Raw genomic sequence first — 17,142 nt, forward strand, 5'->3', positions numbered from 1 at the left:
TGGCATCCGTGGCTGGACTTTACAAGTCTCTCTCGCATGCACCCTTCCAGCCATTCACAAACCTACTGAGTAACAGAGAGGAAGGTCCACACACTTCTCCCCCTGCCTGACCCTGAATACTTTCAACGTGATATGTGGGTGGGAATCTGAAGGTTTAATGATATGGAGGGAATTCTCTCACAGTTTCAGGATTTAACTCTGGAGAGAATCTCTTCTTTGACACTTACCATATGCAGCCTATATTAGTTATTTTGGGGGAAGTAGACTTTAAATTCCTTTATGAGAAGGTCCAGGTCTGTAACTCTGTGTTTTGATGACATGATAATGTGCCTTTTATAGGGTAGGTAGTAAACATTTCAGATTTCTCGGGGTAGTCTCATGAAAATCGGCTGAAGTGTGCATTGTCTTTCATGTTTAGGAGTCGTCTGTGCAAACAGAAGAGATTTATTTTTCCACTCAGACACTGGATTTTATCCATTAATAATATTAGATCCCCATTTAGTAAAAATCACTTCTAGGCTGGACACTCTGCTAAATGCTTTAGATAATATATATTCCTGAACCCCACAACAACCCGAAGAATCAGGGTTATGAATTCCATTCTACAGATGAGATAAATGAAGCCTAGAGCAGTTATACAATTTGGGGGTAGTCACAAGACAGTAAGTGGAAACGCTGGGATTTTTTTTTTTTAAGATTTATTTTTTATTTTATTTGAAAGTCAGAGTTACACAGAGAGAGGAGAGGCAGAGAGGTCTTCCCTCTGATGGTTCACTCTCCAGTTGGCCGCAATGGCCGGAGCTGCGCTAATTCGAGGCCAGGAGCTTCCTCTGGGTCTCTCACACGACTGCAAGGACTTGGGCCATCGTCCACTGCTATCCCAGGCCACAGCAGAGAGCTGGATAGAAAGTGGAGCAGCCGGAACTCGAACCGGTGCCCATATGGGATGCCGGCGCTTCAGGCCAGGGTGTCAACCCGCTGCGCCACAGCGCTGGCCCCAGAAATACTGGGATTTAAAGGGAGACCTGGGGTGGGTATTTGGCCCAGCAGTTGAGATGCCTGCTTCGCATGTCCAGATGCCAGTGTTCAAGTTCTAGTTTCATTCCAAATTCTAGTTTTCTGTTAATGAGCACCATGGAAGGCAGCAGGTGATGGTTCACAAAGCAGTGTGGTCCCTTCCACCCACATGGGCAGCCTGGAGTTTGGTCTCAGATCTTGGCTTGAGCCTAGCCCTAGCCATTGCAGGCTTTTGGGGAGTGAACTAGCAGGTGAGAATTTGTCTGGCTCTGCCTCTCAAATAAATAACTGAATACATTCATTCATACCTAGTCCTAAAATCTTTTCCCTTCAAGTAGCAATTTGCTTATGTAGATATTACTTCCTATGGGAAGTCTGCCCTTAGTTGCCACCTCTGCTTTTAATGTTAATAGAGATGCCCTTTTTCCAGGTTTCCATAGTAGTTTAGCTTCCCTAGGATGCCCTGTGATGGGGCGTTTACCTTCTGCCTCTCCTGTAAGAGTAAGAGTTTTACGGGCAGGAGCTCTGGTTTTTTTGCTTGTTTTTTTTTTTTTTTCTGATTTTTTAAAAAAAGATTTATTTATTTGTTTGAATAGCAGAGTTACCAAGAGGCAGAGGCAGAGAGAGAGAGAGAGAGAGAAGGAGGGAGAGAGAGATCTTCCACCTGCTGGTTCACTCCCCAAATGGCCGCAATAACCAATCTGAAGCCAGGAGCCAGGAGCCGCTTCTGGGTCTCCCATATGGGTGCAGAGGCCCAAACACTTGGGCCTTCTTCCACTGTTTTCCCAGGCACATTAGCAGGGAGCTGGGTTAAAAGTGGAGCAGCTGGGACTTGAACTGGTACCCACAGGGGATGCCAGTGCTACAGGCAGCTGCTTCACCTGCTAGGCACAGCGCCAGACCCTTTTTGCTGTGTTTTTGGATGGCTAAATACATTCTTCTTTCCTGGGAGATCACCACCACCTTGCCCAGGTAGCCAGGTGCCATATATCATGTACAGCTAAGTCTTTAGGAACCTACATCATTGAGCAGTCATTGTCCTTGGGGATGAGATTCCAGGAAATGTCATCCAACTGCAAATACTGAATGGTAGAAGTTGTTTCTCTTCTGGGCTACTATGTGCCTGCTGCATATGTACTTCTGTCATTGCATTATTAAACTTTTACTTTTTTATTTCAGTTTATTAACCACTTTTATGAATAATTAATACTGCAAATGTTCTTACAGTTCATTTATCCTGCTTGAGATATCTTGTACTTATTGAGTGTGAGGATTCATGAGTTTTATAAATTCTGGAAAATTTGCAGCCATTATATCTTCTGTTATTGCTTCTCGCAATTTCTGCAGTCTTTCCCTATGGGAGTCCTATTAGACATGGGTTGGCCCTTCCCATTCTGTTCTTCGTATCTCTTAACTTCTCTTACATATATTTATTGTTTCATTTTATCCCATTATGCTTCATTCTGTGTAGTATTCTTAGATCTATATTCCTTTCTTTGGTAGGTTTCTAATTTCTTTTTTTAATCTATGAATGGAATTTTTTTATATTAGTGAGTCATGGAAGAGGAATAGTCAGCATGTCTCATTGTTTTCAAAAGTTTCAGTTCTAGCTTCGATGTTTTATATAATTTTAAACTTTTACATTTCACCTTCTTTTTCAGCTGTTGTTTTATGACCTCTAATTCCTGAGCCTCTGGCCCGCCTGTTGGTTGACTTGTGACTTAGCAGGGTCTTGAATGCTGTGTAATTCACTGTTGGGAGCTCATCCTCTGCAGGACTGGTTATAACCTGGGTTGTAGAAGTGACTCTCCAGGGAAATTTCCCATTTGCTGAACGAGGCCAGTTTTTATATTAACTTTTCGCTTAGATCTTCCTGATTCTGACTCTTGTTATTTACACTTCAATCTCAGGAAAGCCACAGGCCTCGGGTTTTTAATGCTCAGCTGAAGTTTTCCCCCTCGTTGCAAACCGAAATGGAGACAGACAAGTTTCTTTGAGCTGCTTTTTGTTTTGGTTTCTGATTGATCCATTTGAAAGGCAGAGTGACAGAGAGGGAGGGAGAGAGGGAGAGACAGAGAGAGAGAGATACCATCCATCAACTGGTTCTCTTTCCAAATGGCCATAATGGCCCCAGGCTGGGCCACGCCAAAGCCAGTAGTCAGGAACTCCATCCTGGTCTTGCACTTGGATGGTAGGGGCCTAAGCAGTTGGGGCGTCTTTCACTGCCTTTCCAAGCACGTTAGCAGGGAGCTAGATCAGAAGTGGAACACTTGACTCAAACACTTGAACCTGTGCAGCAATATGGCATTGCTGGCATTGCAAGTGGCATCTTAACCCACTATGCCACAACACTGGCTCCTCAATTTTTAAAATTGATATACTCACTCAGTGTACATCCCTTAGTAAGTATTCCTGGTTTTATACAACCTGAGTTTCTTCCTGTTTTGAGGGGCCTTGTCTCTCTTCCACATGGGCATTAAAACCTTAGCCCTGGGGAGCCAAGACAAACGTTTTTGCAAATGGCAACCACTCTCTTCATAGCCAACACAAATTTCCATGCCTTCCACTATTTTTCTCTTATTTTCAATTGCCTCTATATTTCTACTACCTGAATGTTGTTCTTTATTGACAGTCAGCTATGCGTGTAAAATAATTTTTTAAAATTTTCTATATCATATCTAGGTACTTGGAGAGTGGGGATTTTTAGGCTGTCATCATTGGCCACCTTGCCCAAACCTTCTTAAAAACTCAAAGTAGGGCCCGGTGTTATGGCATAGTGGGTAAAGCCACCACCTGTGATGCCAGCAACCCATATGGGCACCTGTTAAAGTCCCAGCTGCTCCTCTTCTGATCCAGCTCCCTGCTAATGGCCTGTGAAAGCAACAGAAAATGCCCCAACGGCTTGGGCCCCTGCTCCCCATGTGGGAAGGCGCCTGGAAGAAGCTCCTGGCTCCTGGCTTTGGTCCAACCCTAGTCATTGCAGCCATTTGGGGACTGACCTGGGATGGAAGATCAATTCGTTTGTTTGTTTGTTTCTTTCTTTCTCTCTCTCTCTCTCTCTCTCTCTCTCTCTTTCTCATTGTGCCTTTCAAACAAAATGAAAATAAATCTTAAAAATAAAACTCAATGTAAAATATTCAAATGGTACATAAGGATGCATGTTAAAATATTGATCTCCTTCCCATCCTAGATCTGCCTTGTCAGAGATAATAACCTTTACCATTTTCTTAGGTAGTTCTAGAAGCATTTTATGTATTTATAGTATAACGATGTGTGCTAAACTTAGAAAGATTTACTTATGCAAGCAGTGATATGTTTGACCCTTTGCACCATACTTAGCAATATATTTTGGAGCTCTTTGCATACTGGGGCACTTAGCTCTGCCTCTATATATTTTCATGACTGTATTCTATTCTATTACATGGATATACCATAATTTATTTAACCATTCCCCTACTCTTGAATAATTGTGTTTCCAGTTATTTTGATGTTAGAATGTATCCCACAGTACACAGTCCTCTACTTATGTCTCTGCTTGTGTACCATTTAATGTAATTCTCTGAATTTATCCATTTCACTTAGCTCCACCATCCTACCTCACCTCCTTATGCCCTCACATGAATTCCTTATGACCAAAGTCTTTGTCTTTCATTGGCGGACCCAGTACCTGGCATGGGACGCCTGGCACTGAGTCAGCACTTCATTCATGAATGACTGTGCTCACCAAGAAGCTAACACACCAGGCAGAGTTCATCCTAGCCGCTGAAAATGTATGTTATTCCCAGTAATAAGGATAGCTGTTGGCTACTCAGTATCCTGTAGCTGTTGACTGAGCACTTCTTGTAGTCTAGACGCGAGCTAATGCAGTCTTTACAACCCTGGGAGATGGTCAAATTCATGACCATGCTTGACAGAGATGGCAACTGGGACCCAGGTGATGTAAGAGGCAGAGGCCGTATCTGAACGCGGTTCTGTCTGAAATCAAAGCTTGGCCTCTTCCTACTGTTTCTTAATTAACAATCGTATTGGCACAGCCGACCGAGGACGTGTTTAACTGTTCATGCCTCCGTTTATTCGGTCAAGTCAATCAACAGATATTTACTGAGAGCTCACAGTGTTCCAGGCAGGCAGTGATAGATCTTGTTGATGGATGAAATCGTTCTACCCTGGTGGAACTTAAGGTGTAGAGGGAGACACAGATTCAGCGAGGCAGTGCAAGTATGATGCACGTCTGGAAGGTGGCATACGCAGGGGCCCCAGAAACCCATGACTCCCCAAGAGTAGAAGGTCAGTTGGATGGACCTTGACAGATAGGGGTGAGGTGAGGAGGTGGGCAGGAGGGGTGCAGGTCGAGGGTCTGAGACGTCCCCTTTCTTCCTCGCACTCTGCACCGTCTAAGCTTGGCCTTTGATCCGCTGCCAGCTCAGGGGACCTGTGCAGGCAAAGGCCGCGGAGCTCGTGTCCTTCGGCTTCTCGAAGGTGGCTGAGTAGCCCCCTCCCCAACCCCCCATCAGCACTTTCTAATTTTAAAGCAGTAGCTCCCCTGATTGAAATCTCAATTTGGGAACAGGCCGACGATTGGCCTGTGCCTGGGAATTTTCACCAATAAGCAGAGCGCGAGGTGAGGAGGCGTCCCTTTAAGCAGCCGGGAGGCAGCCCCGAGAGCTTGGAGCTTCTCTGCCCAGGACCTGAGAGATTTGCTTGGATCCGGAGCTGCGCACACAGCAGCTGCCGCCCCGGGAATGTTACTCGCCTCGCACAGAGCCCCGGCAGGGCCCCCTCCGGCTCCAGGCAGTCGGCGGCCAACGCCCCGCTGGGCTCCTTAGCCGGACCCCCTGCCCTTGGGTCGGCGGCCCCCCTCTCCCTGCCTCCCCCAGGTCCGCGGGCGGCGGAGGCGCTGCAGCAGCCAAGCCATGCTAGGTTGAGCCGGGTAAGTGGCCCCCGCCACGGCTGGGGCGCGTGCGGAGGGGGCGCAGGGGCGGAGAGCCCCGGATTTCACTTGGGAAGGGGGCCTTGCATTGGAGTCTGAGCCGCGGGACGGATGCTTCCTGCTGCGCAGACGCTGGGAGACTGGGAGCCCTGCGGAGGGGACCCAGGGTCACTTTGGTCCCAGTGTCTGCCAGCTGTCACGCAGTCACTTTATTAACCCACAGTGGTGATCATGGTAACAGGAGGAGCGGATGATGTTGTTTGTGTATTAGGACTTTTTCGAGGGAAAACATTTCAAACTTCCGAACTTGATTTTTAAAAACAGATGTTCATTTCTCTTAAATATTTAAAGTGCATTTAGTGGTGTTGACCTACTTACTCATTTTCCTTAAATTACTAAAACAACTGCATTTCTTCATGTCTCCGGGAAGATCTGCTTTAAAACATGATTGACGTTCCCCTGCACTGTTTTCTATTTTGTGCTTATATCCTCCAAAATGGAAAAGCTGCTATTTTTCCTGGAACTTGAAAAAGTCGTTCTTGTCTTCTTGATGGACTTGTATGTTAAGCAACTCTAGATTGGATCATTTAGTCTCTGAACTGTGGGGTGGAGGGATGGTGGCAGGGAGGTCCCCTCCCAGGGCAGCCTGTCTCTTCTCCAGACGGGAGTTTGTCGTTTGATGGAAGCAGTTGAGAGTGGGGGAGTTAATTTCTGCTCCTCCAGGTCCTATCTGCGGTGAGAGTCGGGACTTGTAAGACTGGCATTCTGCGTCTCTTGGATACTTGTGCAGCTGTGTGCCCTGGGAAATTTTAAACCAAAATAATGTGGAGAGTTGGAAGGTGGGTGGGTAAGGCTGTTTCAGCGCTCCACCCACCCCACCCCACCCCACCCCATCGCCATCTGTTCGCTGGAGTGTACCTAAGCAAGAAGCTGGGAGCCAGAACCTAATGCAGAGGGTCAGTTTGTTTTTTCTTTCCTTTTCTTTTCTTTTCTTTTCTTTTTTTTTTTTTTTAAGATGAGGCAGCTGGAGGACATGCCTTCCAAAAGTGGAGCAGAGTCTGAGGCGGGGATTGCCAAATTCCATTTCCGCCCATATTAAATTATTTTGGCTTTTCACAGCCCTCCTTGTGCTGGGCCCGCCTGCCTTTGCAGTTGTTTAGGTGGTATGAATCATTTGTATACTTTGGGTTCCCTGCTCTCTGCACACAGATGTTTTAATCTGCGCAGCTCGTGGAGTCATCAGAGCGATGGACATGGCCCTGTCTGTACAGACAGACAGATCCCACTTGGGGAGGCGGTTCTGGGGCCGTTCCTTTGGGAAGCGGTGGTTGCCAAATCTTCCCAGCCATTGGGCAATTCAGATAAAGGTGTCAAGTGAGCTGAGCAGTGAAGAATTTATATGTGCAGCTAATTCTGCTCGTCCTCCAATAAAACATCTTCCCATGGGGGCCCAAATGTGGAGGATGGGGGAGGGTCATAAACATGATCCTGTGTTCTTCGTCACCGACTCCCCTGCTCTCCCTGGATTTCTGAGAACCTGCCAGGAGAAACTGCACTGGATGGAAGTTTCAAGAAATGCAGACCAGAAATCAGGACAAGCCCTCCTTCAGCGACTTTTATTTCTGTTTGGAGGAAAGGAACACTTTGTTAGAATAACAAATCGTGGCTGCATTTCAAAAGCAGAAAACGGTTCTTGTTCTGAAGGCAGATTCATTTTAAGAGTGTGAATCATTTGGTTTAGGTTCTTTTTTTTTTTTTAACTTTTTTTTTTTCTTTTGCGGTGGAGGCTTGGAGATGATTAAACGTCCTGTCTGCAGGAAGTTACCAGGAGATTTGAGTATTTTCCTGAATCAGCCTCAGATGGTGCACAGCTTTGGGTATAATACAAGAAAGCTCTGTTACAAGGCGATCTTTCTTCAACGATCCTTCAGCCTTGTTCCGTCTCGCAAGCTTCTCTTTCAAGAAGCCTTTTCTTGATTTGGGGGGCTTGTACTTCCATGTAAGAAACCAAACAAACGCTCCCCTTCCCTCCGTGGGCTTCTCGAGATGGAATTTATTTCTGAGACAGTTTTATCGAGCCTGCTTCCCCGCCGGCCCCTCTCCCACCCGCCTCAGCAGGAAAAACTCTTGGCTCCTTTTCCCCAGACTTCCTGGAAGCCAGAATTGCTAACCTTAGGGACGCTGAGGCCTGCGGGAATGAGAGGGCGGCCATGGTTTGAACCAGCACCCGCCAATTGGGTGGTGACATTTATGGTCTTTGTGGAGGTGTTTGCAGAAGAGGCAGAGTGGCTCTGGGTTGGGTTTGCCCCCATGTGCACCAGCCACGCGGAAAATGGGCCATTAGAAGACGGTGAGGGACAAGGGAGGGATACAACATGTTGCTTTGCGTAGCTGTGTGTGCCGAGATCTGTGGTTTTTAATAATTGGGGAAAAAAGAACATATCTCAGGGATGCTGTGTTCCCCAAGTTAGTTCTCTTAATCTTTCCTGTAAGATACCCAGTCACATTAAGTGCTTCCTGGCTATGTAATAAAACAAAGAACAGCTCTGGGTGGATATAAACTCAGTGTGATATTCTGATGTCAAAGAGAGGAAGCAGAGGTAATAATTTTTTTTAGCTATCAAAGCACAGAGTGGTAATCCCAGTTAGATATAACAAAACTTGACAGAAATCACCCTGAGAGTTTAAATGTAATGTACCAAAAAAGTTGCTTTAATATTTGTGTGTGTGTATATATATATATATTTATTTTTTCCAAAATCTGAATGACAAGGGGTTTTTTCCTTGATGCAGAACATTGTATGATCAAGGAAGAGGTCTGTGTGAGTGAGTGTGTGTGTGTGAGTGCATTGGGGGAGAGAGAGAGAGAGAGGAGAGATGGTCTTTTTTTTTTTTTTCCTACCCTGCTGCGCTTGTGATGAGCAGAGGAGAATGCCTTTTTGCAAAGATTGTAATCTGGATGACTTCCAGAAGCATGGAAGAATGGAAGATGTAGGGCTGGTGGAGGGAACAGACGCAGGTACTGAGGGACTCAGTGTCTGGGAAGACTCATGAATGATTTCCCTGCAAGGTTAGGGCAGAGGCCTCTGGGAATTCTTTGCATTTGACTTTTGCAGCCAGGCTGGGTATGGAAATCCCTGCACCTATCATGATGGTCTCCTGCCTCACAAAATACCTTCCCAGGCAAGATCAACCCAGAGAGTGTGTACATGATGCTGCTTAGCACATATTTCAAAGTTTGCTTCTTACCACTTTTTATTTTAAAAGAAAAAACAAGACAAGACAATGGCTCTTTGATTCCTTGAGAATATTGGAAAAATATTACTGTGCTTTTGCCTGGAGTGATAGAATTAGTCACTGGTTTTGGTATATTTTATTCCAGTGATTGAGGATTCTGGGAATGAACAAATATGCACTGAATTAGATTTCAGCTTAAATTATTATTATTGTATTTTTAATCTCTAGTTTGTTCAGAGGCTCATGTTAGCATGTTACATGTAATGATGGCAGTAAACAGATGATGGCTGCTCGCTTCCTGTGCTTTTTTATTTATGTATTTATTTGAAAGATAGAATTAGAGAGAGAGAGAGAAAGACAGAGAGAAAGGTCTTCCTTCTGTTGGTTCACTCCCCAAATGGCCGCTAGGGCCAGAGCTACGCCGATCTGAAGCCAGGAGCCAGGTGCTTCTTCCTGGTCTCCCATGTGGGTGCAGGGGCCAAGGACTTGGGTCATCCTCCACTGCCTTCCCAGGCCACAGCAGAGAGCTGGACTGGAAGAGGAGCAGCCGGGACTAGAACTCAGCGCTCATATGGGATGCCGGTGCCACAGGCGGAGGATTAACCAAGTGAGCCACGGCGCCGGCCCCTGTGCTTTTTTCTGAAGCATAGACTGAATGTCTTACCATCTTTCTCGGACTTCTCTGTGCGAAAGGATATCCTTTAGGGAGTCTGTCTCAGGTCTATGGGGAGTCCTGGAAATCTGCACTTTAAGAAGCATCACATGGCAGGCATCTGGTGCAGTGATCGATTCTGCCCGGGACACCTGCATCCCATGTCACAGTGCTTGGGCTCTAGTCCAGCTCTGCTGCCCATTCCAGTTTCCCGATATTCCTGGGGGAAGTAGCAGGTCATGGCTCAAGTAGTTGGGATCCTGCCACCCACATGGAAGACCTGGATGACAGACAACCTAGGCCTAGATGTTGTGGGCATTTGGAGAATGAACCAGTGGATGGAAGAAATCTCTCTCTCTCTCTCTCTCTCTCTCTCTCTCTGTCTGTCTGTCAAATAACAGGAGGCCTAAGAGGAGAACCCTGGACTTCCTCTTGAGAAGTACTTTGCTGTTTGATTGTTGCCTTTTAAAAGTCATCACAACAATCCTATGGGATTGGTGCTATTAACATTCCCATTTCCCAGATGAAGGAGAATAAGCGCGAAGAGGTTCAGGAACTCTGCTGGGTCACAAGGCTCTTCAGTGGCCATAAAGGGGACCTTGTGGAGCTCTGACTGCCCAGTGCCTGCGTCCATGCCCCCCGACACATGCTCCTATGGTCTGAGGTCCTCTCTTTACCATGTGTACCTAGCAACAGCCCCTAGTCTGGCTCTCTGTGCCCAAGGAGCCTTCTCCACGATGTGAGCATTCAGTAGGCAGCAGTCCTGAAGTCCCACGATGTAGTCCACTGTGATGGCCGTGGGGAGGCTACGCAGGGCTGGAGGCCGTAGCACTGATGTTTGAGGCATGTCCACAGATTTGGGTTCTGGAAACGCTGCCCGAAGAGGACCCAAGACAAGATTAATTTCTAGGCGTGCTCTTAATTAGCTTGGTCTGTAGATCCCTTATGGTATCTCTTTCTCCTTCAAGGAAACTTTTCTCAATTTCCAGTGCTGCACCCTTTCCTCTAATCCATAGCACCCCCTGCACCATCTTCCCACAGGATCCTTCAAGAGTCTAGAATCCTTTTCCTGATGCCCTCTTCCTCCATCATCTTTTCAGTTCCCTTGCTTTGGGTGCATCCTCCGGAAAGCATGTGCCAAGGGAGTGTTGTCAGGAATTGAGGCAGAGATGAGCAGAAGCCTCAAGTAGGCCTCTTTCCAGATTCTCCCTTGGCTTGACCTGGTTTCTTTCACTCTTGGGTGCATGGACTGCTGCTGATTTTTCCTGCTTAATTGCTGCCAAGTTGTGATGCAGGGCAAACCACTTAACCTCATGAGCTTTGCCTGCATCACCTGCAAAGTGGACTCTTCCTGTCAACCCTCTCTCCTCTGGGTATCAATGACAGGACATCTGGGAAAGCACTTTGGGCTTGGTTCAAGCACATTTGCTCAGAGCGCCTTCTAGCATGAGGCAACAGAGACACAGGCATTAGTCTAGGCAACTAGGTCATTAGACCTAGTTGGTGAATGGGTCTTGTAAAACAAGCAAAGCAAAGAAGCTTCCATGTATATATGGAGTGTGTGATACTCTACATCTTCCTGTTGAGGACTCATACTTCCTACTAGGAATGCAAAGGCTCAGCGTACCTCTGGAATAGACACCTGTGTGACTTTGACCTTCCGCATTGCATTGCTGGTGTGACCTTAGAAGCCCTTTTTGTTCTCGCCCCTAATGTCCTGCAGAATACACTTAGGGGCAAGCTGTTAAGCTTCCTACTGTTGACTCTGGCACTTCCTAGCTTTGCCTCAAGTCACATCTCAGAACCTCAGCTTCCTGGTCTGTAAGATGGAAATCATAGTGCTACTCACCCTGCTGAGACTTAGGGAGGTGGAGTAAGTTCAGAGCTGTCGATCATCCTCTGCCTCTAACCAGTGTGCCTGGATCGTCCGCCTTCTTGCTTCTTTCTTCCCCAGGCTTCTTTGGCTCTTATTTGCTCTGTCTTCCTTCTCCTTCAGTCTCCTTTGCTCCTTCTCCCTTTTCTCTTAAATCTTTAGAAACTGGACAGCCGCTGCCTCCTTCCTCACTGCTCATCTCTTGGTCTTTGCTGCTGGTTCCTTGCTGCCACCATTCATATCTTTGTGTTATCATATACTGATGAGTGGCAAGTTTACATCTGCAGCCAAAGCCTCTCTGCTGAACCTCAGACTTCAGTATAGATCTCTCTTCTCAGGATCTCCATTAGATCCTAAATAGTCTCTTTGAACTTCATATATGAAAACAGGAGATGAGATGCATTCCTCTCCCCAAACCTTTGCTGTGTTGACAAATGGCACCGCTAGCCACCCAGTGGCTTGAGCTAAAAAACTCTTGGCATCTTTAACCTTTGTCTTTTCCTTACATTCCTAATCTAGAGGGAGTAAGTCATTCCAATTCTCCCTGAAAAATGTATCCCAAATTGGGGGCAGGCAGGGGGAGCAGGGAGGACTGACTATAAAGGGTCATAAGGTCATTCCTTGGATGCTGAAAATGCTTTATATCTTGGAAGGGTGTGGATTTCATGAATGTAGACATTTTTGACATCAGATTCTACAAGTATGATCTGTGCATTTTGTAGAAGTAAATTAGACCTCAGAAATATGATAGTGAAGGTGTCTATTAAATGAGTCATTGCTCGCTATCTCTAAGGGCAGAACTCTAAGCCATGCCACCTTCATTGCTCTCTTTGATTGCTCAATAATCTTTTGCAGCACCTAATGTTTCTAAAGCCTAAATTAGAGCCTAAAACTCCCCTGCACCTTCTGGCAGCTTCTCATTGCCAAAGGATGAAACTCGAGCCCTTCACCATGATCCGTGAGAGCCTCCTGCTCCACCTTGCAGGCTCCTATAAGGGCCTCGCCCACCTCTAACTACTGCTACCTTGCTGCAGCCACACTAGCCTGTGAGTACCCCCAAGTGCTTGCTACTTCAGGGCTGTGCCTGGAATGCTCTTCCCCTGCAACTCTACCTGCCTGGCCATTTCTCATCACTGAGGTCCTAGCTGAAATGACCTTCTGTCAAAATACTTCCTTGAGTAGCCTATTCCATCTTGATCTCCCACAACAAAGATCTGCTTGGCCAAATTACCTTATGAACTTTTCTCCAAAAAGATCTGAAATATTGTCCCATGTCACTTAAAAGAAGGATGCGTTTGATGAAATGCATCATTAGGTCATTTCACCAATGTGCAAACATCCTAGAGTACATTTACACAAACCTAGGTGGTGTAACCTACCACATGCCTAGTGTATTTATAGACAATCTTATGGGACCACTGTCGTAAATGTGATCTGTTACTGATAGAAGTGTCATTATGTGGTGCACAACTGTGTTTGTTTTCAGTGTGACAGTTCTGTCTGTTCCTCCTAGTCCCTTAAAGATAGGGACTGTGAAATTTAAATCTCATCTTCCCTGACAGTACCTGCTACCTAGTAGGGGCTCCCTAAGTAGATTTTTGACTGACTGTTACCTGGACGGGCTCTAGTGTAGCAACTACAAGAAAATTAACTCATTAAACATTTTAAAATTATTTTTGTGACTCTCTTCCTTTTCTCTTCCTCTTCCCTCGTGGGGGATGGGGAGACTCCTGTGCTTCTTGACCCTGTGCTGAATGTTTCTGAGCCTCCGTTGTTGAGTTGTGAGTTGAGATCAGTAGAGTTGCCCCTGTAAACCCCTTGGAAGAAGGTGTGATTGCAGTGCCAGTGAGACATCAGTGTTTCATCTCCATTTAAAACCTGCACCCCCAGCTCATGGTTTTCTTTGGAGACCCTGAGCTTCTGAACTCTCCTGCCTGGGATGCCTGATCAGATGCAGCTGTTCTGGGAATTGGCTTGGGATCCAGAGGTCTTTAAGATCAAGTACAAGTCCCACAAATGGCTTTGAAACTTGGAGGGCAATAAACGCTCTCTCTCTCTCCCTCTCTCTCTCTCTCTCTCTCTCTCTCTTTTTCTTTCTCTCTCTCTCTCACACACACACACATACATTAATCTGTAGAAAATCTTTCTCCTAGAACAAAGGTTGAACTGTAAGTTCAGTGCCCCAGACTTCGACTCTTGTCTGGCCACAAAGACTAGATCCTCCCTGATGTCATTGGTGGTATATTTGTTTAAAAAATCAGAGCAATAGATGGCACATTCTAGAAGCTACTAGCAGAAATCAACAAATACTTGTGAGGATGAGGATGTCCTTCTCAGGGCAAGAATAGAGTAATACATATCTGAAAATCCACAGCCAGTGTTTGTTTATTTAGGCTGTTCATTGAGTTTCTAAGACAGGAATAATACAGAGGTTTTATTTGCCTGGAGCTCTGGTTAAAACGGATTAGGAGACTTAGAGCTCCAGGATACAGTGTTATGATTGATTAGTGATGTCTGCCAGGGACAAGAACTATTGTTGTCCATAAAGAATTAGATTTGGAGGGGCATGTGATCATTCCGTCCAACTCTTGCCTTGATAACTGCCGTATCATGTTTCAGGAGGTCTAGAAAAATAAACATGGGCTTAGCTCAGTTATAACCCTTAATTGTTTAGGCCTTTCGTTGTGGGTTCTCACCAGTGTGTTCAGCATGGTGACCTGTAGCACTGCCTGAGAATGTCATATGGGATCCTCCTGGGACAGTTCTGTGTTGAGTGTGGAAAGTTCTACATTATCACATCTCCTTCTCATAGACACATAAGGCACAGCAAGAGTGTTAGAGATCTGAGAAGTCCAACTCCACGGAAGCCTGTTTGATGTTGTGTCCTAAGCCTATGTGATCCGGGGGCACTTGGCAAGGACACCATTACTATTTGTAGGATAGTCTCTTAGTTGAGGCTGCGTGATGTTTAGATAATGGGGAGAATATGTTTCCTAGGGCTGCTGTACCAAACGACCCCTAGTTTGATGGCTTGTGATCAGAGAAATTTATTCTCTCAAAGTTCCGGAAACCAGAAGATTGTAAGTCAAGGTGTCGGCAGGACTTTGAGGCTGGGGGCGGGAATCTGTTCTAGCTTCTGGTGGCTGCCAGTAGCCCTTAGCGTTCCTTGCTTTGTGGCCACCTCTCTCCAATGTCTGCCTCCATCTTCACGCTGGCTTCTCTGTGTATGCATCACATTGCCTCTGCCTTTCTCCTGAAAGGTTGTTTGTGATGACAGTGAGGGCCCAGCGGGTGATTCGTGATCATTTCTCTAGAAGTCTCTAATGACATCTTTCAGGATGCGCTTTTCAAATGAGGCCATTTTTTGGTCTATCAAAGGGTGTATATTAACTCAAGAATTCAAAGACCTGGATTGAGTTTTCACAGAGCTGTATATGGTTACACAGAGAAACAAAGTGTTTACATCAGAGTCAGGCCAGTTTCTCAACCCCTCATAACATCAGTTTCCTTGACTATAAAGTGGGATAGAATCCTACTTACACATACCTCATACTGATTTATAAGGATTAAATGAGGTAATATTTGTACTGTGTTTAGCACGGGAGAAATACTGAGAAATATTGGATCATCAGTGTAGATATTCACTGTTGCCTTGTTGTGGCACTGTCTCCATGTTCTTTCTCTTGGAACTTCACTGTCAAGTGAAATGGTAGGGCTGTTGTGGCTCCAGACACTTTCTGAACTGGCTTACCATGTCCCTGGGTCTCTTAGAGGCCATGTGGTGCTCTTTAATATCTTTTCACTGTTCTACAGTATATACACGCAGGAAAGTGAGCATATCACAGGTGTTCAGCTCAACACACCTGTGTTACACAGCCCAGAGGTCATGAAACAAAAAGTTTCAGAAGTCCCCTGTGCCCCTCCTCATGCTAACTACTGTCCTTGTTTGTGAACATCCTAAATTTTGTCTCTTTTCATACTTGATATCAGTGGAATCATACGGCATGTACCGTGTCTGACAACTTTTACTCAACATTCTGTTTAGGAGATTCAATCATTTTGTTGTATTCGGTAGTAGATTATTCATTTTGATTGGTCTGTAGCATTCCATTGTTAAATAGACCACACTTTACCTTCTCTTGTTTATGGGAGTTTGGTTGGTTTCTAGTTAGAGGTTATTACAAATAGTGCTGTTACTAACATCGTAGTTCCTATTTTTGGGCAGGTGGCATGGGGAATTGTAACTCTGGGGCAAAATCTGGAATTCTTCATTCAAGAACTCTGCCTTTCTCTCCTCCCAGTAGTCTGCTTCAGATGCTTTGCAACTTGAAGATGTTGTTGTAATGAAGGTCTCTTAGTCCATTCAGGCTGCTACGTCAAAATACCATAAACTGAGCAGCCTGTGCACAATGGATTTTTCATAGTTCTGGGGCTGAGAAGTCTAAGACCAACACATGAGCAGGTTCCCTGTCTTCTTTATAGGCGGCAATGCCTTCTCTCTGTATTTTCACGTGGTGAAAGAACTGAACTAGCTCTCTGGGGTCTCTTGATAGGAGAGCACCAATCCCATTCATGGGGCCTCCCTCCTCCTAATGACCTCCCAATGCCCTCACCTCCAGATACTGCCTCTTCAGGGCTTAGAATTTCAACATCCATTTGGGGGAGACATGAACATTAGCCAACAGCAAAGGATAGTAGCTGACTTCATTCTCTGGCTGATTCTCCACCCTCCCGAGCCTTTGGCCATGCCTGTATTTTCTTGATGTGTTGAAATCTTTGAATCCACTACTCTTTCCAAATACCTCCCCCCTGGTTGCCCCACCAGTGGGCTAGCTGGGAGAGTACACCCAGCCAGAGACACAGGGCACCTCCCAGCATTCCACTTAGTGTCACCTCATTCACTTACTCATGCCCCTTCTTCCAGCTTGGAATCAGCCCTTTCTTCCCTGGCTGCCTTAAGGAGAGGCTTGATAAGCCATAAATATCCCTTATCTTCACCATCTGGGGCATCCACCAAACCGATCCTGTATTCCCATTTTATAATTTCAAGCCTGGTATTTGCAATAGCCCAAGCTGTCTAATAGATTAGAGCGTGTCCAGCTGAAGGTTGGGGGCAGAGGGTAGAGGGAGGAGCTGGCAAGCACTGGCAGAATGATGTGGGCGTGAGCCAGAAACTTGGCACCATAACCCAGAAAGGTTGGGAGCCTCTGGTTTAACTCAGCCATATAATTTTTCTTTTGTTGGGGAAGGCTGGAACACATGTTTCCACTGCTCGTGGTGTTACATGCATCAGACTCTTCTCCTGGATCCCCAAATTGAGTTTGGTCATGGCTGAAGCATTACTACAGCACGGTGAACAGAGAATCATGTATGTGGCTTTGCCCTTGGTTCCATTAATTTGTGCCAGGTTGGCAATTTACATATGTCCATTCT

General features: G+C 45.8%; 1 protein-coding gene across 3 annotated transcripts in view; it reads left to right on the plus strand.

The window, feature by feature from the left end:
- The window catches only part of PRICKLE2 (prickle planar cell polarity protein 2), a 368,375-nt gene that overhangs the window by 184,063 nt on the left and 167,170 nt on the right, over positions 1-17,142 (plus strand). The window contains exon 1 of one of the 3 annotated variants that reach the window (XM_008260884.4): positions 5,657-5,947. The exons of the other annotated variants lie outside the window; for them this stretch is intronic. The gene's annotated coding sequence lies outside the window, so the exon portion shown is untranslated. Of the gene's footprint in view, positions 1-5,656; positions 5,948-17,142 lie in introns of those variants that run through there. 3 annotated transcript variants of the gene reach the window in all.

This window comes from Oryctolagus cuniculus, chromosome 10 (assembly GCF_964237555.1).
Source record: "Oryctolagus cuniculus chromosome 10, mOryCun1.1, whole genome shotgun sequence".
NCBI classification, from domain to species: domain Eukaryota; kingdom Metazoa; phylum Chordata; class Mammalia; order Lagomorpha; family Leporidae; genus Oryctolagus; species Oryctolagus cuniculus.